The sequence below is a fragment of the Wyeomyia smithii genome, chromosome 3 (genome assembly GCF_029784165.1).
Source record: "Wyeomyia smithii strain HCP4-BCI-WySm-NY-G18 chromosome 3, ASM2978416v1, whole genome shotgun sequence".
Classification (NCBI taxonomy): Eukaryota; Metazoa; Arthropoda; class Insecta; order Diptera; family Culicidae; genus Wyeomyia; species Wyeomyia smithii.
In genome coordinates this window covers 229,785,488-229,803,289 of record NC_073696.1, presented here as the reverse complement: position 1 = coordinate 229,803,289, position 17,802 = coordinate 229,785,488, and the positions used below count along the sequence as shown (strand labels likewise).

The window sequence follows — 17,802 nt, the reverse complement described above, 5'->3', positions numbered from 1 at the left end:
CTGTCATCTAAAAGAGAGAATAAGAAACTACCGAGTTTGATTCACACTCTCACAAATGTCAATATACAGTGTAAAGCGGGCTGTGTCGTAGTGTTCGTGTGTTTTCGCTTGGAGAACTATATTGTCGTGATAATCATCCAATAAAATAAATCTAGATAAACATTGCAAAAGATCCTCTCTGCTTTCGTCGTTTTTCCGGAGCGTCTTTTCATTTTGGTAATGGTTCAGCTTCAGTATCCTCCCTAGCGTGATTTTCGTTTAGAAGGCTAGAGTGATCCCTCCGCTGTAAACTTGTGCAAATAACGTGTCATAAAAGCTTTTAATAAGTTGTGATCAAAATATCGAATAGGACCTTTTCAAATATTTCTCTAGTAATGTTGTATACAAAATAAAGTAAGGAATTTTGCTTAATTGATTTTTGTGATGTTTGTGTAGATTTTTTGAACCTTATTCTAATGCTTGTAAATTGACTCGAACGACTCGTTCTAGAACTCTAGATTGCGATAACTTTTAGCCATTTTTTCTTTTCGAAAATAGGTACCATGGAACGGGGTGAAATTGATCAATTTTTATAACAATTTCCAATTAACTTCATGTATATTTTTCCCGGAATAGTATAATTTTAAAACTAGTACTGGTATGTGCTCCATTAAGCCTCTGTGGGTATTGGTGAAATTTCTATCGTCTACTTCATGAAATAAATTCGATAATTCTATAAGGTACTATGGGATAAATTGGGGTGAAATTGATCACCATTGAAATCAATACATTTTTTTTGGCAATGTGCTTTTTTTTCGATATGCTAAAGATAAATGATGATTTCTGTGCTGAAAAATATCATTTACAGCTAGTTTGGAAACGAAAATAACGATATTTCAGGTTAAAATTTGTTTATTTTGGCTCACGAGCTGCTTGTTGCTAAATTTGCTCTTATTTGATCGTTGTTAGACCGATTTAAATTCGGTTTGTTGCAAAAGCTCAAAAATCAAACTTGTTTGATCAAATTAGATTGAGTTTTCAATGAGTTAGAAGAATTTTTCGAAAATATGAAAAATTGCAAGATTGCAATTGTAAGAGCAATATCTTTTGATTAGTATTTTTTATCACGAATTTCCAGGTGATTCAGGCAGCTTTTTCTTGTAGAAACCGATGGATAGTAGAATATGATTTTATTACTGGAAATTGTTCTATTTTTCCATGTACCATAAACATTAGCAATATATTGCTTTTTAATTTTAGTTATCGCCGTAAAGGGGTAAAGTAATCTTATCAGCAGCTTCTGGTTCTAGACAAATAAACGGAATATTCTACATCGTTTGGTACAACGGTTGGAAGGGTTCGTAATGCTCATCGTGCATTCACGTCACAAGAAAAAACTATGCGTTAGATCTACTTTTAAAACCACTCTCTTTTGCAGCGAGAAAAAAAACGTTGTATGAGAACCAAACACAGGACCAGCTTTCGAAAACACGTTCGGTCCGGGTGAAATCCTCTTGTTCGCGCTCATCAGATCAACATCGTTAGCTGCGGTCGATTAATTATGAAGCAATTTTAGGTGGGCAGCAGCGATGGTAAACTTTTTTTTCTGCTCAGCCGGATTTTCCATCTCCGTTCTGAACGCTATTCGGGTAGGTTTTTTTTGCCCCGCATTGGAAGTGAATTTCGAGGCGGTTATTATGTTTGTTCCTGCTTTGTGCGTTGAAAATTTTATGTGCTAAAGCTTTGCCGCGAGAAATAGGCTGATGAAACTAGCAGTGTTCTACAAATCGGATGAAGAGAAAACTTTGCTTTTACCCATCGATAATGAAAAACAAAACTACCAAACTGACCAACGCTTATGCTTTCTGTGAAAAATATGATGAACCATTATGAGCGGGGAAAACGGTTAATTTACAAACCCAATACAAATAGTAGGAAATCATGAGTAACGTTTGTTCGTGTTCAGTACACAAAAAATCGTCGTTAACCGAATCCGGTTTTAACAGGGTGAAGGGGCCAATATTAGACGCTTTCGATTTTACATGTCCATTTTTTATCCTATCATCCTTAGTCGCAGAACACTCACACATGTAGAAACAACCATCAATCGTTGACTTTAATCCGTTTCCATCGGAAGTACGGGAGTTGAATTCAAATTGATTCCCGGCTTTATGTTGATTGAAACTATGCACAGGTGAACCGGGGATTGCTTGAGGGAGCTTATTCCGCCCGCATTCTGCATCGCCAATAAAAGTGGATTTACGCCAAGCCCATGGGAGTTTGTTTTTCTCCGCTTCCGTCGAAGCAGTTTCAACGATTGATGCTGGTTGGCTGTGACTGTTAATGGAAATAATGTTGATGTAGGCATTTTCCGCGTGGGTGCAACACCAAAAACCGCACTGCAGTTCGTGCCGTGAATTAACTGGTTCTGATGAATTGACGCCACTGCTTTGATTTTATATTTAAACGCAAACAGTAGTATTAACCTTTTATGCTAATACGTGTGGATTTTATTCCAGAAGATAGCTAAGTTTTCCTACAGATAAACAGACAATGAGTCGTCATTCCACGGAAGCTGCTTAATCAACTCCAGCGATATTCATTTGTCAATTCCAGCTGCGGTGGATGTTTTATTTGAGTTTTCTCACTAACAGTCACTTGTTTTCTTCGAAACAGTTGTTTGCTTGGAGCCAGTTGGCTGATGACTGTTCAGTATGATGCGTTGTTTTTTATTATCATTTAATTTGCATGACTTCTCTTTGGTTATGTTTCTCCCGATGGGGACGCTTAGTCGCTTATTTATTTATGTGTGTCCGCTGATTGCCACGCGTTTCCAGAAATTATTTAATTTTTTTATTTCGATAAATGCTGCTTGTCATTTAATTAATACAAAAGGCGCAGTTTGCTTTCTAAAGGTCATTGGGTTTGTGTTAAGCTTCTTTTTTCCTAACAATTTACTTTTCCGATATATGTGACAAAACAGGGGATGATTTTCGTTGGAAATAGTACATACCAACAATTGCGTGATCCGTTGCGTCCTTTTAACTAATAGCCGGTCAACATTCGGTTCTTTGAACTACAGCTTATCAATTATTTTTCCAACCATTATATAAAAAACGCCGATTATTATTTTTTGTGCTCGCATGCAGTTTGTGCTTTTTGAGGAAGCCTTTCAAATAATGCGAGTATGTTTCACGGCATCGAGTCAAGTTCACATGTTGTGATTCTGTGGGAGGGATGAACAAAAAAAAAAATGATATTTTTTATTTCATTATCTGCTAAGCCTTCCTATAATGATTATTCAGAGACAGGTTTTCAAAAAAAAAAATATATTCGAAAAAAAAAAATCTTTAAATAAACTGAAACAATCATATGGATTCATATAAATTCTATTTTCGGTATTTTTTTTTTATTTTTTCAACACTTTCAAATTGCACGTATCACTGAAAAATTATGCTAGAACCGCACTTATTTTGTAATCCTAATCAAAAAAAAAAAAACGGAAAAATTCTAAATTTCTAAAACTTTCCTCAGCTTGGGAACTATTTGAGTTGAAAAAAATAGTTCGTTTATATATTCGTGGAAAAATTGTTACTTCATTTTGCTAATAATCAAAACAAAATTTGATAACGAATTGTAAATTTTCAGGGAAGAAACAAATTTATTCACATTTTTAGCAAATTTTCGATCCTTTCCTGAAGCAGTATTTTTTTCTTTCCAATTTCAGGTGACATGACATGAAATGATGTCACATCTCGAAGTACGATTTGCTGTTGAAATAAATAAGGTACAATTTAAATGATCATTTTAGCCTTTTACGATTTGACACTAGTGAAACAGTCAACTAAATCAGAATTAGTAGAAAGCCAGTTATATAAACTTGATTGAATTTCGTAAAAATGACGCACCAAAATATAATTGTTTTAGCAAGTGGAAAAACTAGTTGAAATAAGGATTAGAGAAAAATAAGATCAGCATGTTTATACTTCTAACAATTCCAGTTGTAAACACTCGGCTCAGTGATGCAAAGTCCACTGGTATTTCTGTAGAATTTGGCCCATAAGCTCACGTTGAGAATTTCGGTATTAGCGGTATTAACGGTAATCGCTATACCTTCGTAGGAGAAAGGCAAAATCGTTTCACGGGATGCGAAAGAAATTTTAATTTGCACCCTTACGGTTAGACGTAGTCTTCCATGAAAATAATTTCCGCTCGTGAAAAAAAAAGACTTTACATATTATACCGGAAACGTATGCAACCTTTCTACCAAAACTGAAATTTTTCAATATCGTTACATTAAAATTTCAAAGCTACCACATGGGATAAGCAAACAAAGTCCTCCACCAACTAGTATAAGCTTTAGCAGGAGTAAAAAAAAAAACAAACTTAAAATTGGTATTCCCGCATCACGTTACCACAAAATTAGGCAGCAACAGTTGTGACATTCGCCTCGCAGAAAGCACTTTCTCTGCTCCCGTTTCTGGCCACCCACAGCCACTTGAATGTGTCAAGTATGAAGCCAAATATTAAACATTGTACTCCCTATATAGATGGCAGCAACGGTAGCAAGAAGCACTCTCCTGCTGCCTGCTGCTGTTGGAATTAGGGGCACAAAAAGTGCCAACGATAAGAGGCCCTGTCAGCCGTACTGCCGAACAGAAATGATGACGGCAAAAATTCCCCCTGCGGGTGGCTTCTTTCACGACACGTAGGCTTTTCCCGATACAGGTTTGTCTGCGTGGAGTAAAGCACAAGCGGGAATCATTCTTTTCGGTTTTTTGAAGAAGTAAATGCGCACAAGCTTCTCTAGGTGGGCTCATCTACATCGGTAATGGTTGCTAAATGTTCCGAGTGTATAGTTCAATTCATCCTCCCCTAAGCAGATTGTGGCGTGAGGAGATTGACGTGACATATCTATAAATATAGATTTGGTAATCGTCGGTCTGAACAAGCTTTCCGATACAAATCGCTTTGGGTGTTGCGCGAGTAATTATTCCAAATGACATGCGATAAAGTGGAAATGATCATGTCCCGCAGAAGGTGGCTATTATTCAAAATGGTTTTGTGATTCATCATCGGCTGACACCAGTACTAGCAATCAGCAATAGTGAACGGCTTGCTGATCTGGGTAATTGAGGCTCCACCGTTCCCATAGACTTTCCACTTCCCGAGATTAAAGACCGTACCCACTTAGCAGCAAAGCTGCACAGGATGTAGACACACGTACAAGAGCGATAAGGACGCCTCACCTTCCGACCATAATGCATGTAAGTGGTTTCCTGTGGCTACGTACGGAAGACAAGATCTCAGGGATTAGTTTCGTTCGAATGTACAACTTCTCCGATGACATTCCTTATGCCATTGCGGTTGGTTCTTTGCAAAGAGCCTCTTGATAGATGACAATTTATTGCAACTTTTTCTCCCACCCTGTATGATGAATCCATTTCCGCAAAGACATCCAGAGACAGATAGTGGATTATGTTTTATTGCAAACATGGGCTCACGTTACTTTGTGCTATTGAATTTGCTCGGCAAAAACTAGGACAATACAGCTTGCGTGACGTTGCTTTCCTCCCTATTACGGCAAGCGAAGGCAGCATAGGAACATCAACCAAGGAATGTTTTACAAAACTAAATTAGTCGGCATGCATGTGATAAATTGCAAAATGAGCCGTTTGCTGGCAAGTTATACATTAGGAAAATTGGAAGCAGGGTTGGCCGGTGCAGAGTATGATAATCGGAGGACTAAAAGCATTCGTAATTTTCCCGTAATGGAGCGTTTGGTGCATGTCATGACTTTGTTGTGCAAGCTAGCATGTTTTACACTTATAATACTTTTATAATCACACACTAACAATTATTTTGGATACATTTAAAAAAAAATCGAATGGGTGTAAAAACTAAAGGTCTCAGAATTGAATTATTATGCAGTACTAAACAATATACTATTGTACTTGTAGAGAATAATGTCGAATTTGTTTTCACAGTGTAGCTACACGAGGACTACACTTTTTCACTACAGCTGTGTTTTTTACTTCCCGAACTACACCAAAGCTACACTTTTTGTCTTGGATTACAGCCGGAAGCAACAGAGTGTAGTTTAAAAACACCAACAGCAAACACAAATGCTGTCAAATGCCGTTCGAAAAAAAGTAGCTTAGTGTAGTTTCGTTTGGCTGTTCGTTTCCAAGCTGCAAGCAAAGTGTAATCTGGGACGGTGTAGCAAAATCGAGTTCAAAGTTGCGAAAACGAATTCGACATAAAACATGAAAATTAAACATTCTTCCAACCGACCTTTTCTGCCATTCCAATCAAACGAAAAACTCACAAGGAAAATATCACCAACACTGTTACTTATCTGTTGATTCCCGTCTCTTCTCTGAACTATAGTTTTAGTGCAAGAAGCGGAAATTTACAACGCTAATTTTCCAAAACTTTTTCCACTTTCAAATATATTTATGAAGAGGAAAACCATTAACTATTCAATCGTAGATTTGTTTGTCCTGATAAGTACAGTGTTTGCATTGGAGTAATTACACCCAGAGCCGGATTTATGGGGGGGCCCAGGGGGCCCGGGCCCCGGGCCCCCACATTTTTAGGGCCCCCACAAATCGACAAAAAGATATTTTCTCTTTAAAAATGAGATTTAATCAAAAGTTCGATTTACAGTAAGAAACTATGAACAGACCATTTCAATCTGACAGTTTCCTTCAGTGTTATTTTTTCGCGAACGCCAATATCACAACTACATCCATAAGAGTTCACCTTGGATTCTCTTGGAACGATACACATTAACACACCATTCGAATCGAACCAGCGCGCATTAAACGCCTAGAGTATTTTGCGCAGTCTTCCTCAAATTGTGTGCAAATTTTTGCCTGTGGATCGTATTTTTTTCAAATTGCGGTAGTTTTTTTTCAGGTATCAAGAAAAAAATTGAAGATGAAACTTATTAAAATAGGTTGCGTGCGACTTTAAAGAATGAAAGGCAGTCAAGCTTATCATTATTAAGTTTCGAGTACGAGTATACTGAAGATGTTTAATGTTGATTATTTAATTAATAAGTTTTCTGCAAAAAAACTCGTAAAGCATAGTTTACAGTTCCACTTTGACAAGTGAAAAAGCGTAAATTTTCGCTTGTGGAATCTGTCGTGAAAACCCGTTTGTGGAACACGCAGGTATTTCACCACCCTGCAGTTTATAGTTTAAGTGAAGCGAAACTCACGAGTTTACACTCCGAGCGAAGTGAAAATTGGCTGCAACTGACAGAATAGAAACTCACTAGCGCTTGCATGCGTGAAAGAAATAAACCCAAGTGAAAAAGATGAGATCCACAACCATAGATTTCGCTGGATCGAATTTGTTTACAGTTCCAAGCGAAGTGAAATTTTTGCAGGTTGCATTTTTCACGAGCGTGAAAAAATGAACATGTTGTATGAGATTTTCACTTCGTTTGGAACTCTAAATAGGGCTTAAGAAAAAATTCTAACAAATTTTTGGTAATCCTCCAATAGCAAATAAATGCTTTTAACTCGTACGATAAAAAAACAGTTTTGTTTTATTTTGGGGCCCCCACTATAACTGGGACCCGGGCCCCCACAACCGTAAATCCGGCCCTGATTACACCCAATCATTAACCACAAAACGAACTCTGTTTCGGCTAGTAGCTAATGAGCACTTTTTCTGCTACCTTCACAGCAGCCACCATTCACTTTGTCTATTCTGCAGTCGGAAACTGTCTTCTGCACCTTGGTTCGTGTGCGGACTGTTTTGTACCATCTGCTTCCAGCGTCTGCATCTGCTGCTGCTGCTTCCTGTTCCTTTCCGTTATCAGCTGCTGCAGGGAGGCAGATTGAAAATGAACGCGCTCCACATGTCTGTGCTGATTTTTTATGCATGAAAAGAATCTTCAAACCATGTTTCCCCACCAACATTGCAATTGAAATCTGACGCTCACTTTTTCTTTTCCCACCAGCAGCAGTTCTTGAATATCTTCCGAGAGATGATGCATATGAAGCACATATATCTATACAGTTTTTGCAAGTTCCGTCATTCTCGCTTCTACGTTTACAAAGCTCATTACTTCAGGCTGATGTCGTAGTGGGCGCGTATAGCGACGTGAGGCAATTCATCTTGCCGTATCTAAATGTACAGTTCTACTTACATAGAAAAAAATCCTGAATATTATAAGTCACATAAAATATTTTATCATTTGAATTTCAGTTGCTTCTGACGTAAACTACGATTTTGTTTGAAAATTATGCACAATGTCATTTAATTTGTAGTTGCTTATGATGTAAACCACGATTTTGTTTGAAAATTAAGTGCAATATCACTTAAATTTGCGTGGAAAATTATGGAATTTTTCTATCATAAGTAGGGTTTGCAATCCCGGGAGCGATTTCCCGGGAAATACCTTTTCCCGGGATTCCCGGATCCCGGGAACAGAAATATTAATTCCCGGGTTCCCGAGATTACCGAGTTTCTTTAAAACTTTGCATGAATTAGTTTAATAAAATTAAATACCCTATCAAAACGAAAAATGACGTCGTCAAAGTGTATAGCAGGTCTATATAAGACATGACACGAAGTAAACATTCACTTGAAATGACGGTCAATTTTTGCTTGCCGTGTAATATCCAATGATTTGCTACAATTATTTGTCAAAAATATTTGCTGTTTCATTCAGTAAACGAAAATTTAGGCACGTATTCACCTCGTCCAATGTCGTTCTTTGCTAGTTAGTTCACTATTGAGCGAATAGTTGCTTGATTTTGAAAAAAAAAGGTTAGCAGATCTGAAGCTGTTGTTTGACGACATAGAGACCCTGAAGCCTCATCTTCTACGAATATTTGCATTAAAAATCAATCACGAATTTCTGATGTGAACTCAAATATGGTTTGGATTTTTTTCAATTCGTTTTTGATGTGAATTGATAAAAAATTATGAACAATTTTTTGTTACCTTTCATTAATAAACTTTATTTGAAGTCTCACTTTTGCAAAGAATTTTCTTTCCATTCCCAGATCCCGGGAATTATCGGAAAATGAGATTTTTTATTCCCGTTTCCCGGGAAACCAATTTCCGGGAATATTGATATGCCGACATAAAGTTTTTGTTATTGAGTACGGCTGTACATTAACCTACGGCAAGACGAATCACCTTGTGCAATTTTCGCGTGCACTATAGCATCGGCCTTAGAAAAAAACAAGCAGCTTCGTCAACGTAGAAGCGAGAATGACGGAACTTGCAAAAGTTGTATAGGTAGTTATATCTGCTTCATATGCATCATCACTCGAAAGATGAGCATGAACATGAGCATGATTGACCGCCCGCGGTTGCTACTCCGTTATTGCCAGATTAGCTGTAATTACACAGAGAACCAATGGATGATGCTTGGGATTAACATTCATCCTCAATGTGTAAAAACTGGTGACCTTAATCTCTATATTAGGCAAAACCAGCGCCGGCCGCATCCGAATGCAGGTCAAAGAAGGAGTGTGTATGGGAATATGTTGACGTGATACTCGCTTTATTGGAAGCCGAGAACACCTCTGCCCTTCCACGAGAAATCACTGGGATGTTGGAGAAAAGGGTAAGGTTTGCAGCAGGTTTCGTTTTGGTAAACGATGCGCTGAGTTCTAATACCGGGTTCATAATAACAAATATCGCGCGTACGAGTTCATTATATCTTCTACGGAAATCATAACGCGATCCGAACTCATTCCGGTCGATGATGTAACACCGCAAAAATAAAGCGCACGCGAGGATACCGGACCTATAACCTAATCAAGACAGACTCAAATATTCGAAAATATGCTTATGAAGTCATTATGCAACTATCGAAACGTATCTCTCATTGATTTATCACAGCTGACTACACAATGTTACGAAGCAACCAGATATGCATTAACCAAAAACAAGAAAAAAGTAAATATATAGACCCTCAACACAAACTGCAAGCGGTCAGCAAGAGAGCTTCAAAAACGGCTTTGCTTGGCCATCGCCGTTAGAATCGAACGAAAAAAAAAGAAAAAGAAAAAAAAAAGATGTGTGCGTTGGCAGACGAGTCGCGTATAATCCTGATATTAATTGCAAATAATTGCGATATTTGGTGGCGATTAATTACCTGCGAATAAATGGTTTGGTACACCTCGGAAGTCACAACACACCGAAAATCTATATTTGAGCAAAGCTCACCTGGGCCGAAAACACGTTGACCCCGGAAAGTTATGCGCGACCGCTCTATTCCCTCTTACCGACGCATACGCGCAGAGACACGGTATTTCGCGTTGATTACCACTTTCTTCTTGAATAATAAAGCGAAGATACCTACTGAGTATGAAAAACTGGCAAAGTTTCATGCATTCATAGCTAGAAAATTTTTAAAAATGCAAATATGCATATCTAACAAGACCGAGTACTTATTAGATTTAACAAAATGCCAAAACAACCGCAATCAAAATTTATTTGCCATGCTGACCGACGAGATTTCTACTTAATTCAATTTAAAATTGTCTATGTGTTTCAGTATTTACTCAAAAGCTAGAAAAATCATAAAACAAGGGCATAAAACTGCTGAAAATGTTCGTAACAGCGTCTCCGTTCACCTGAGGAAATAATATCAACAATGAAGACTGACGCGCAACTGTTTCGACGCAGTTTCGGCCCAATCGGTAGATTAAAAATATTCAAAACCGGCTTCCACGAAGCCGCGGTCACAAGCAGGGACGCCACAAACACAGACCAATCTGTGCAAAATAAAATTCCCACACAAGTATATGTACATACAGAACTGCAAACGCGCCCTTCAAAATACAGGCCGATGTTAGGCCGATGCCACACTGCAAAGGACGCGGCGCGAAATGCGTCCTTTCTCACGCAAGGAGAAAAAAAACAACAATGAAAACTGACGCGCGTTAAAACACATCCAGAACTGTTTCGACGCAGTCATCCGAACAGCATCGGCCCCAGTACGCACCGTACCTACTGTAAACGATTGAGTGAGAAAATTCCAAAACCGGCATCTAAAAAACCGCGATAACAATCAGAGATTTATGTGAAGAAAAAAAAAAAAAAAACAATCAGAGATGCCACATATGTAAATTCAAATTTATTTGTGAATTATAAATTTCTCATCCATACACTTTACAGTTTACAGATTTGTAAAGCCATGTAGATTCCTACGATTTTCTACGAAATTTACAAATTTTTATACAGACTTTTATACTGGAAATCTGTAAACATTTTCGAAGTTCAGTATACAGAAATGTAAGATCCCCACAAAAGGAATTGTGAAAAGCAGAAAAAAAAAACATTGGTTCCCTTTTGCATGCAAATCAAACAAAAAAAAAACACAGGCAAAACGTCACCAACACTAATACTTATCCTTTAATTCTCGCGTCCTCTCTGAACCATCATGCTGGTGCGAGAACGTGCCGCACGCAAGAGCAACCTTGCACTTACTCACACACACTTATGGCAAGGCAAGGGCTAGCGGGAAACGTGCTCCGCCACCGAAAAAGAAATGCAGCTCTCACAAATTAGCCACAAAATTGCACGAATCTTTCACGGATTTCAACATTGACGTCACTCTCACCGATAATACGAAACCGCCACATTTCGTATTACCTTCTACTCCACCCTTTGCACTTAAAATATAACGATTACGCGACGGGAAGGCTAAATAAAATACGTCGACATTATTGCACTATCTTCAATCGTACACGACAACCCTCGGAACACTTCATCGCGATTCAAATCAAACACTTGGAATTCACACCGAAACAACAGCGGCCTTTATTCAATAAACGTTGACACATCCCTTTTCCGGATAGAAAATATATCTTATAAAAACTTGAAAAAACGATGAAAAATTCCGACGAGAAACATTTTCACGTCCGTTCTTGATCACAGCTTGCTTCGATCATCCTCATATGCATCATCACTCGAAAGATACTTAGAAACTGCTGTTTTTTTTTCAAATTGGGTAGATATGTTGAAATAACTACCGTTTAAAATTAAGCTAAATTGACACATTTAACATCGTCAGGAAAATAATTAGATTACACTCGAAATCTATCCAATGAATTTTCATTTTTTTTTTTAGAAATTTTCTCTTAATTTTCTTTCGCCGTAAAACTTTATTGGAATAACATTCGAGTGAAGCAATGGCTTCATAAGCGTTACAGAAAATCTACTCTAGCTAATAAAATGATAGAGTTTTAGCGTAGCGTAGCGTAGCGTAGCGTAGCGTAGCGTAGCGTAGCGTAGCGTAGCGTAGCGTAGCGTAAGCACGGTATATTTCGTAGATTGCAGACTGATGAATAACGCTTCCACTCGAATTGTATGAGGTACAATGTTTGGGAGTAACATTTAAACCAATCTGAGTTGAAGTAGGCCCGACAGTCATCATTGCTGGTCACGCCCATCTTTACCGTAGCTTGGGGATATTAGAAAGGATATTGATGATGTAATACTTGCTTAATGAGAGGCCACCGACTCAGTGACACTCTCGTAAGTACTACGGAGTTGGATTAAGGGGTTTAGGTTGTTGACGCAAAAACTATCTATCAAAATTGAAAAACTGGCAAAATTTCATGCATCCAAAGCCCTTAAAGTATATAAAAATGCAAACATGCACTTGAGCCAAAACATTTTTCTAAATTCGATCTCAAACCGCCAAACTTATCATAGTACAGTTGTCGTGTTTTCATGTCACGCTGCTACAACGATTATTTATAATTATAAAAACTATTCAGCTGCAATATTCAACCAAAAGCTTGGAAAATCGAAAAACAAAAGCTCACAGAAACTTTGTTCTGAAAAATTTCGGGAAAGCATCCAAACATATTGTCCCATACCGTAATGAGCAAAGGTATGAAATTATATATTAAGTCAAATTTTTCTCGGCTTGCTCAAAACACTAACGGTTAAACAGTTCAAAACAAAAAAGTGTCAAAAGTGTTTTTTTGTGTTGCGTCCTGCGCCTCAAACACGAATTGAAACAAAATTTCAACACATTGTCGAAAAACGCACTTGTCGATTATTGGAAACAAACGCGCAGCACATAATTAAAAACAAAAAAAACGAGATTCATCGCACCCGGCAACCCAGCTTGGCAGCTTGGCAATTAAAAAAATGTTCTACATGCCTAAAAAACTTCGTATGCCAAACAGATCATTCACACATTCTCACATTCATACTCTTGCCACAAGGGCAAGCCGAAACCCGCTATCAGCTACCACACAAAACCGAGTGCCTAAGCATTCTCAAAAAAAAAAATGAGACACAAAACTTATACTCATCTAGATCAATGTCCAATGTAATGTCCACGGTTCATACAAAATTTTTAGAATTGATATGGGGTTAAAATCGTTAAAAATCTGTCCACGTGGTATGTGGATGGCCTCTTAGCACCATTAGACATCAGCGCTAGTGTACGTGCACGTGCCCCGCACGGGGTTGTCATGCGATGACTGTTATTCAAATGAAATTTGAAATGATCGTTTTGTTGTGGTGATGGAGCTAGGTTTCAGTGTTACATCTGTTAGTCTGTGGTTTTAGTTTGCTCAATTTCGTCGTGACCGTATCTCTACAACCCATGCACCACGTTCAAGAAGGTCGAATGAGGCAGTCACGACCAGTGCTGATAAAAGTCATTTTCCCCAGCAGAATTCTTCGAAAATCACAGCCAATCATTCTCAATTTTCACTTTCAATGATCGCAGCACTCTTTCAGATACACTAGATTTTCGTCCTAGTAACGTGCTGTTATACTCAGATGAAATAGATCGCGCGCATTTGACGACAATTTGACGACAAATCCAACCAAATGATCATCACTTCAAAGCGAAAAAGAAAAACAAACAGTCCACTCAACCAAAATGAACCTCACCGAAACACTTTTTCACTGACACTGACCGATGCCTTGACAATCTTCATAAACTGATAAACTGATTTTGTTGTCTTGCTTCCATCGCATGAAATATAATGAGGTGTTTGACAGTTCACTTCCATGCAAAAAGCGGGAAGGGAGAACTCTGAAAGGATTGTAAAAAAATAACGTTTATGGATGCTTTTTTTCCCTTTCACTCGAAAGTATCAACAAATATCAACCCTGGACGAAAAATATCCAAAAAAAATGTGAAATAGAAATCAAGCGAGCTGGTTAGGCTCGTACACAAATTGTGTAACATCTAGATTTCAGACCCGTCCCCCCTATGTAACAATAAGTAACGTTCGATATATTTCCCCACCCCCTAAAATAACGTAACGTTGAATAACCTGTCCCTCCAAATACTCTTCATTTTGAGCAAGCATCACAGTTACGTAACTATCTCAACTAAACCCCCCTCCCCCCTAACTCCTACGTAACAATAAGTAACACAGACACAACCCACTGCCCCCCTTCATGCGTTAAGTAATTTGTGTATTTGTGTACAATGAGCAAAAGCATCTCAAGGGCACGCGTTGGAAGTATCATTCATGAAGTAGTTGTGCACGCGATTAGAGCCGCGTTTTTCAACAATTGGTCGAAATGACCAATGTGTCAAACTTTCGACGAAAAATCTGATGTGCCCAATGGAAAAGACTTTTTGTGGCGATTCGTGACAATGGATTGAACATGGATCCATGTTTCATCCGTTGTCATAATCAATAAACAATATTATTGTGCATTATTGAATTGATTGGATGTTGAAATTAGGAAGAATAGGTTGCAAAGAAGGCAATGCTTTTCATGTCCATTCTGCTCGCGATACGACTAATAATTTGCGAGAGTTCTTTTGCCTTGTTGGAGTTTAAAACAGTTTTTCCATTTTTGTTTTTTTGATGAGGATGTTCAATTTTTATCTTGTATCTGTCTAGTTTCTGTTTTGTCTCTGTCTTGGCTCTATCTTGTCTCTTACTTGTATTTGTTTTTTCTTTATCTTGTTTTGTTTCGTTTCTGTTCTGTCTATGTATTGCTTTTGTTTTGTCTGTGATTTGTTTGTGTTTTGACTCTGTCTTGTCTTTGTCTTGTCTCTGTCTTGTCTTTGTCTTGTCTTTGTGTTGTCTCTGTGTTGTTTCTGTTTTGTTTCTGTTTTGTTTTTGTCTTGTCTCTGTCTTGTTTCTTTTTTAATTCTGTCTTGTTTCTATCTGGTTTCTGTTTTGTTTCTTTTTTTTCTCCATCTATAATTTATTTGACACGGCACAAATACAATTTAATGTTCAACGGCGCCAGTTATATCTGGTAGCTTACTTTCTAAAGTATCTTAATAACTAAAAACAAATTTTTTATCCTCGCTGCCGATCACGAGCTCTGTCTCTGTTTTGTCTCTGTCCTGTTTCTGTCTTGTCTTTGTCTTTTCTTGTCTTATCTCTATTTTGTTTTTGTCTTCCCGATCAGCCAAAAATATCAGGATTATAACAAATTAATTTTTAATCAAGTTATAACAAATCAAGCAAGTTTTGTCTGGTTTTTAGCGGAAAGAGATCAGAATTAGTTAAAACGTTGACAATTTTGTTATGAATATTTAAAAAAAAAACACACACTTTTAAACATTGAAGTGTATGATAACAGAAATTTATATAATTTTGAACATTTTATCATTCTGGTATATCATAAGGCTTTGTTAACCAATTGGCTCCGTTAAACATTATATGTATAGTGCCGTGTCAAATAAACGTTTTGATAAAAAAAAAGGCTCTGTAATTTCTATCAAGTTCAAATGTATTTGTGTTACCCGTTTGTTATAATCGTTTGATCGGGTTGTCACTGTCTTGTCTCTGAGTTGTCTCTGTGTTGTCTCTGTCTTGTTTCTGTTTTGTTTCTGATTTGTTTTTGTCTTGTTTCTGTCTTGTTTCTTTCTTAATTCTGTCTTGTTTCTATCTGGTTTCTGTTTTGTTTCTTTTTTTTTTCTTCATCTATAATTTATTTGACACGGCACAAATACAATTTAATGTTTAACGGCGCCAGTTATATCTGGTAGCTTACTTTCTAAAGTATCTTAATAACTAAAAACAAATTTTTTATCCTCGCTGCCGATAACGAGCTGATCTGTTTTGTTTCTGTCTTGCTTCTTTTTTGTTTCTGTCTTGGTTTTGTCTTGTTTTTGTCTTGTTACTGTCTTGTTTCTGTCTTGTCTTTGTATTTTCTAGTCTTGTCTCTATTTTGTCGTTGTCTTGTCTTTGTCTTGTCTCTGTTTCGTCTCTGTTTTGTTTCTATCTGGTCTTTGTCTTGTCTTGTCTTTTCTTGTCTTGTCTCTTTTTTGTTTTCGACTCGTCTCTGTCGTGTCTTTGTCTTGTTTCTGTCCTGTCTTTGTCTTTTCTTGTTTTTTCTCTTCGTCTTGTCCCTCTTTGTTTTTGTATTGTCATGGTCTTTTTTTCGTTTTGCCTCTGAGTTGTCTCTGTTTTGTCTCTGTTTTGACTTTGTCTAATATTTGTTTAGTCACTGGCTATTACTAAGACCGAAATTCGTCATTTCTGATTTCAAAATAGCATCTGAGATTGATATCTGGTCTTGTTTTTCGAAAACCCATATTCGATGGGATTCATTTCAACCTGTTTTCTAAAAACTGGAGGTCACAATCCTGGAAACCAAAAAGTCGTCTGAAGTCGATTTCTAGTTCCAAAAATACCAATATTGGGTGGATTTTGGCCACTTCTACTGTTGATTCGGATACAGTTTAAAATCAGAGAGAAAAATATTACGGTAGTTAATACCGTTTAAACCTATTTGAATTTTTGATTCTAGGTTTTTGGTTTAAAAATGTGATGGTTTTTGGATATCTAAATAGTTCCAATTTTAGATTTTGAATTTTCGATTTTTGATTTCGGAGTTTATGCATAAAATTGAATTTAGCATTTTTGATGCTTAATTTTGATTTTCGAATTAATAGTTTCAAGCTTCAAGCTTTTTGATGTAGATTTTTTATTTTTAGGTGTTGGTTCCAAAACTGCTAGATTTTGGATTTGAATCTTTTCTAAATTTATAGTTATTTATACACATCCATTTATAAGTACGTTTGCAAAGATTCATCTTAATTCAGTGAACATAACTACTAAATTTCAGCACTTCACCTGCCACCCGTTTCTCAACCATCTGTCTTTTCCGGTTTGGTTGTGAAAACAAAATATAAGAAACGGTAATACAACACTATGCTATTAATTAATTTCGCATCGTTGAAATTTAATTACCCATGTGTTCGCAGTCAGACAAAAAGCGAAACATCACGGAGAAGAAGTGTTTCAAAATCCACCTTTCGAAATCTAATTTACACGTGCGCTCCGAGACAAGGTATTGTGTCACGACACAGCATTACTACCGTGTGACACGCCAGAAGGTGCTGTGCGTGTAGTCTTATTTATGTGTCACATCTTTTTCACCTACACCAGATTAAGGCAGGGTTTTCCTCCCCCACCCCATTTTAGCTCACCCTTCGACCAGGCCGAAATAGCTGTAAATAAGAGTATTCAAATTTATTTACGAGTGGGCGAAGGTTAAGTGCCAAGACAAATTCATCGAATACAGACTCGATGTCGATAAAATCTACGACAGAAAAAAAAACCCGCGTTCATCGGGGAAGACTTCTTTCCGATTGTTTTGAAAAATTTAATAATTTATTAACGATACAAGTCGGTAATATTTGTTATGACTGGTATGCTTAAGTGGTGTCAAGTTGAACACAGCAGTTAGGTATATTAATGTGTAATGTTTATGATATCCCATTCCTGATCCGATGGCAAATCGTCCATTACGAAAGCACAGGACGATCCACAGGAAACTAATTTCTGAACGATGATGAGCGGATGATGCTGTACAGTAAAGCGGAACTAATGGACA

General features: G+C 37.3%; 1 protein-coding gene across 7 annotated transcripts in view; it reads left to right on the top strand.

The window, feature by feature from the left end:
- LOC129726828 (FMRFamide receptor) overlaps nt 1-17,802 on the top strand; it is a 274,529-nt gene that overhangs the window by 72,358 nt on the left and 184,369 nt on the right. The window contains exon 3 of one of the 7 annotated variants that reach the window (XM_055683962.1): nt 3,707-3,766. The exons of the other annotated variants lie outside the window; for them this stretch is intronic. The gene's annotated coding sequence lies outside the window, so the exon portion shown is untranslated. The remainder of the gene's footprint in view (nt 1-3,706; nt 3,767-17,802) is intronic. 7 annotated transcript variants of the gene reach the window in all.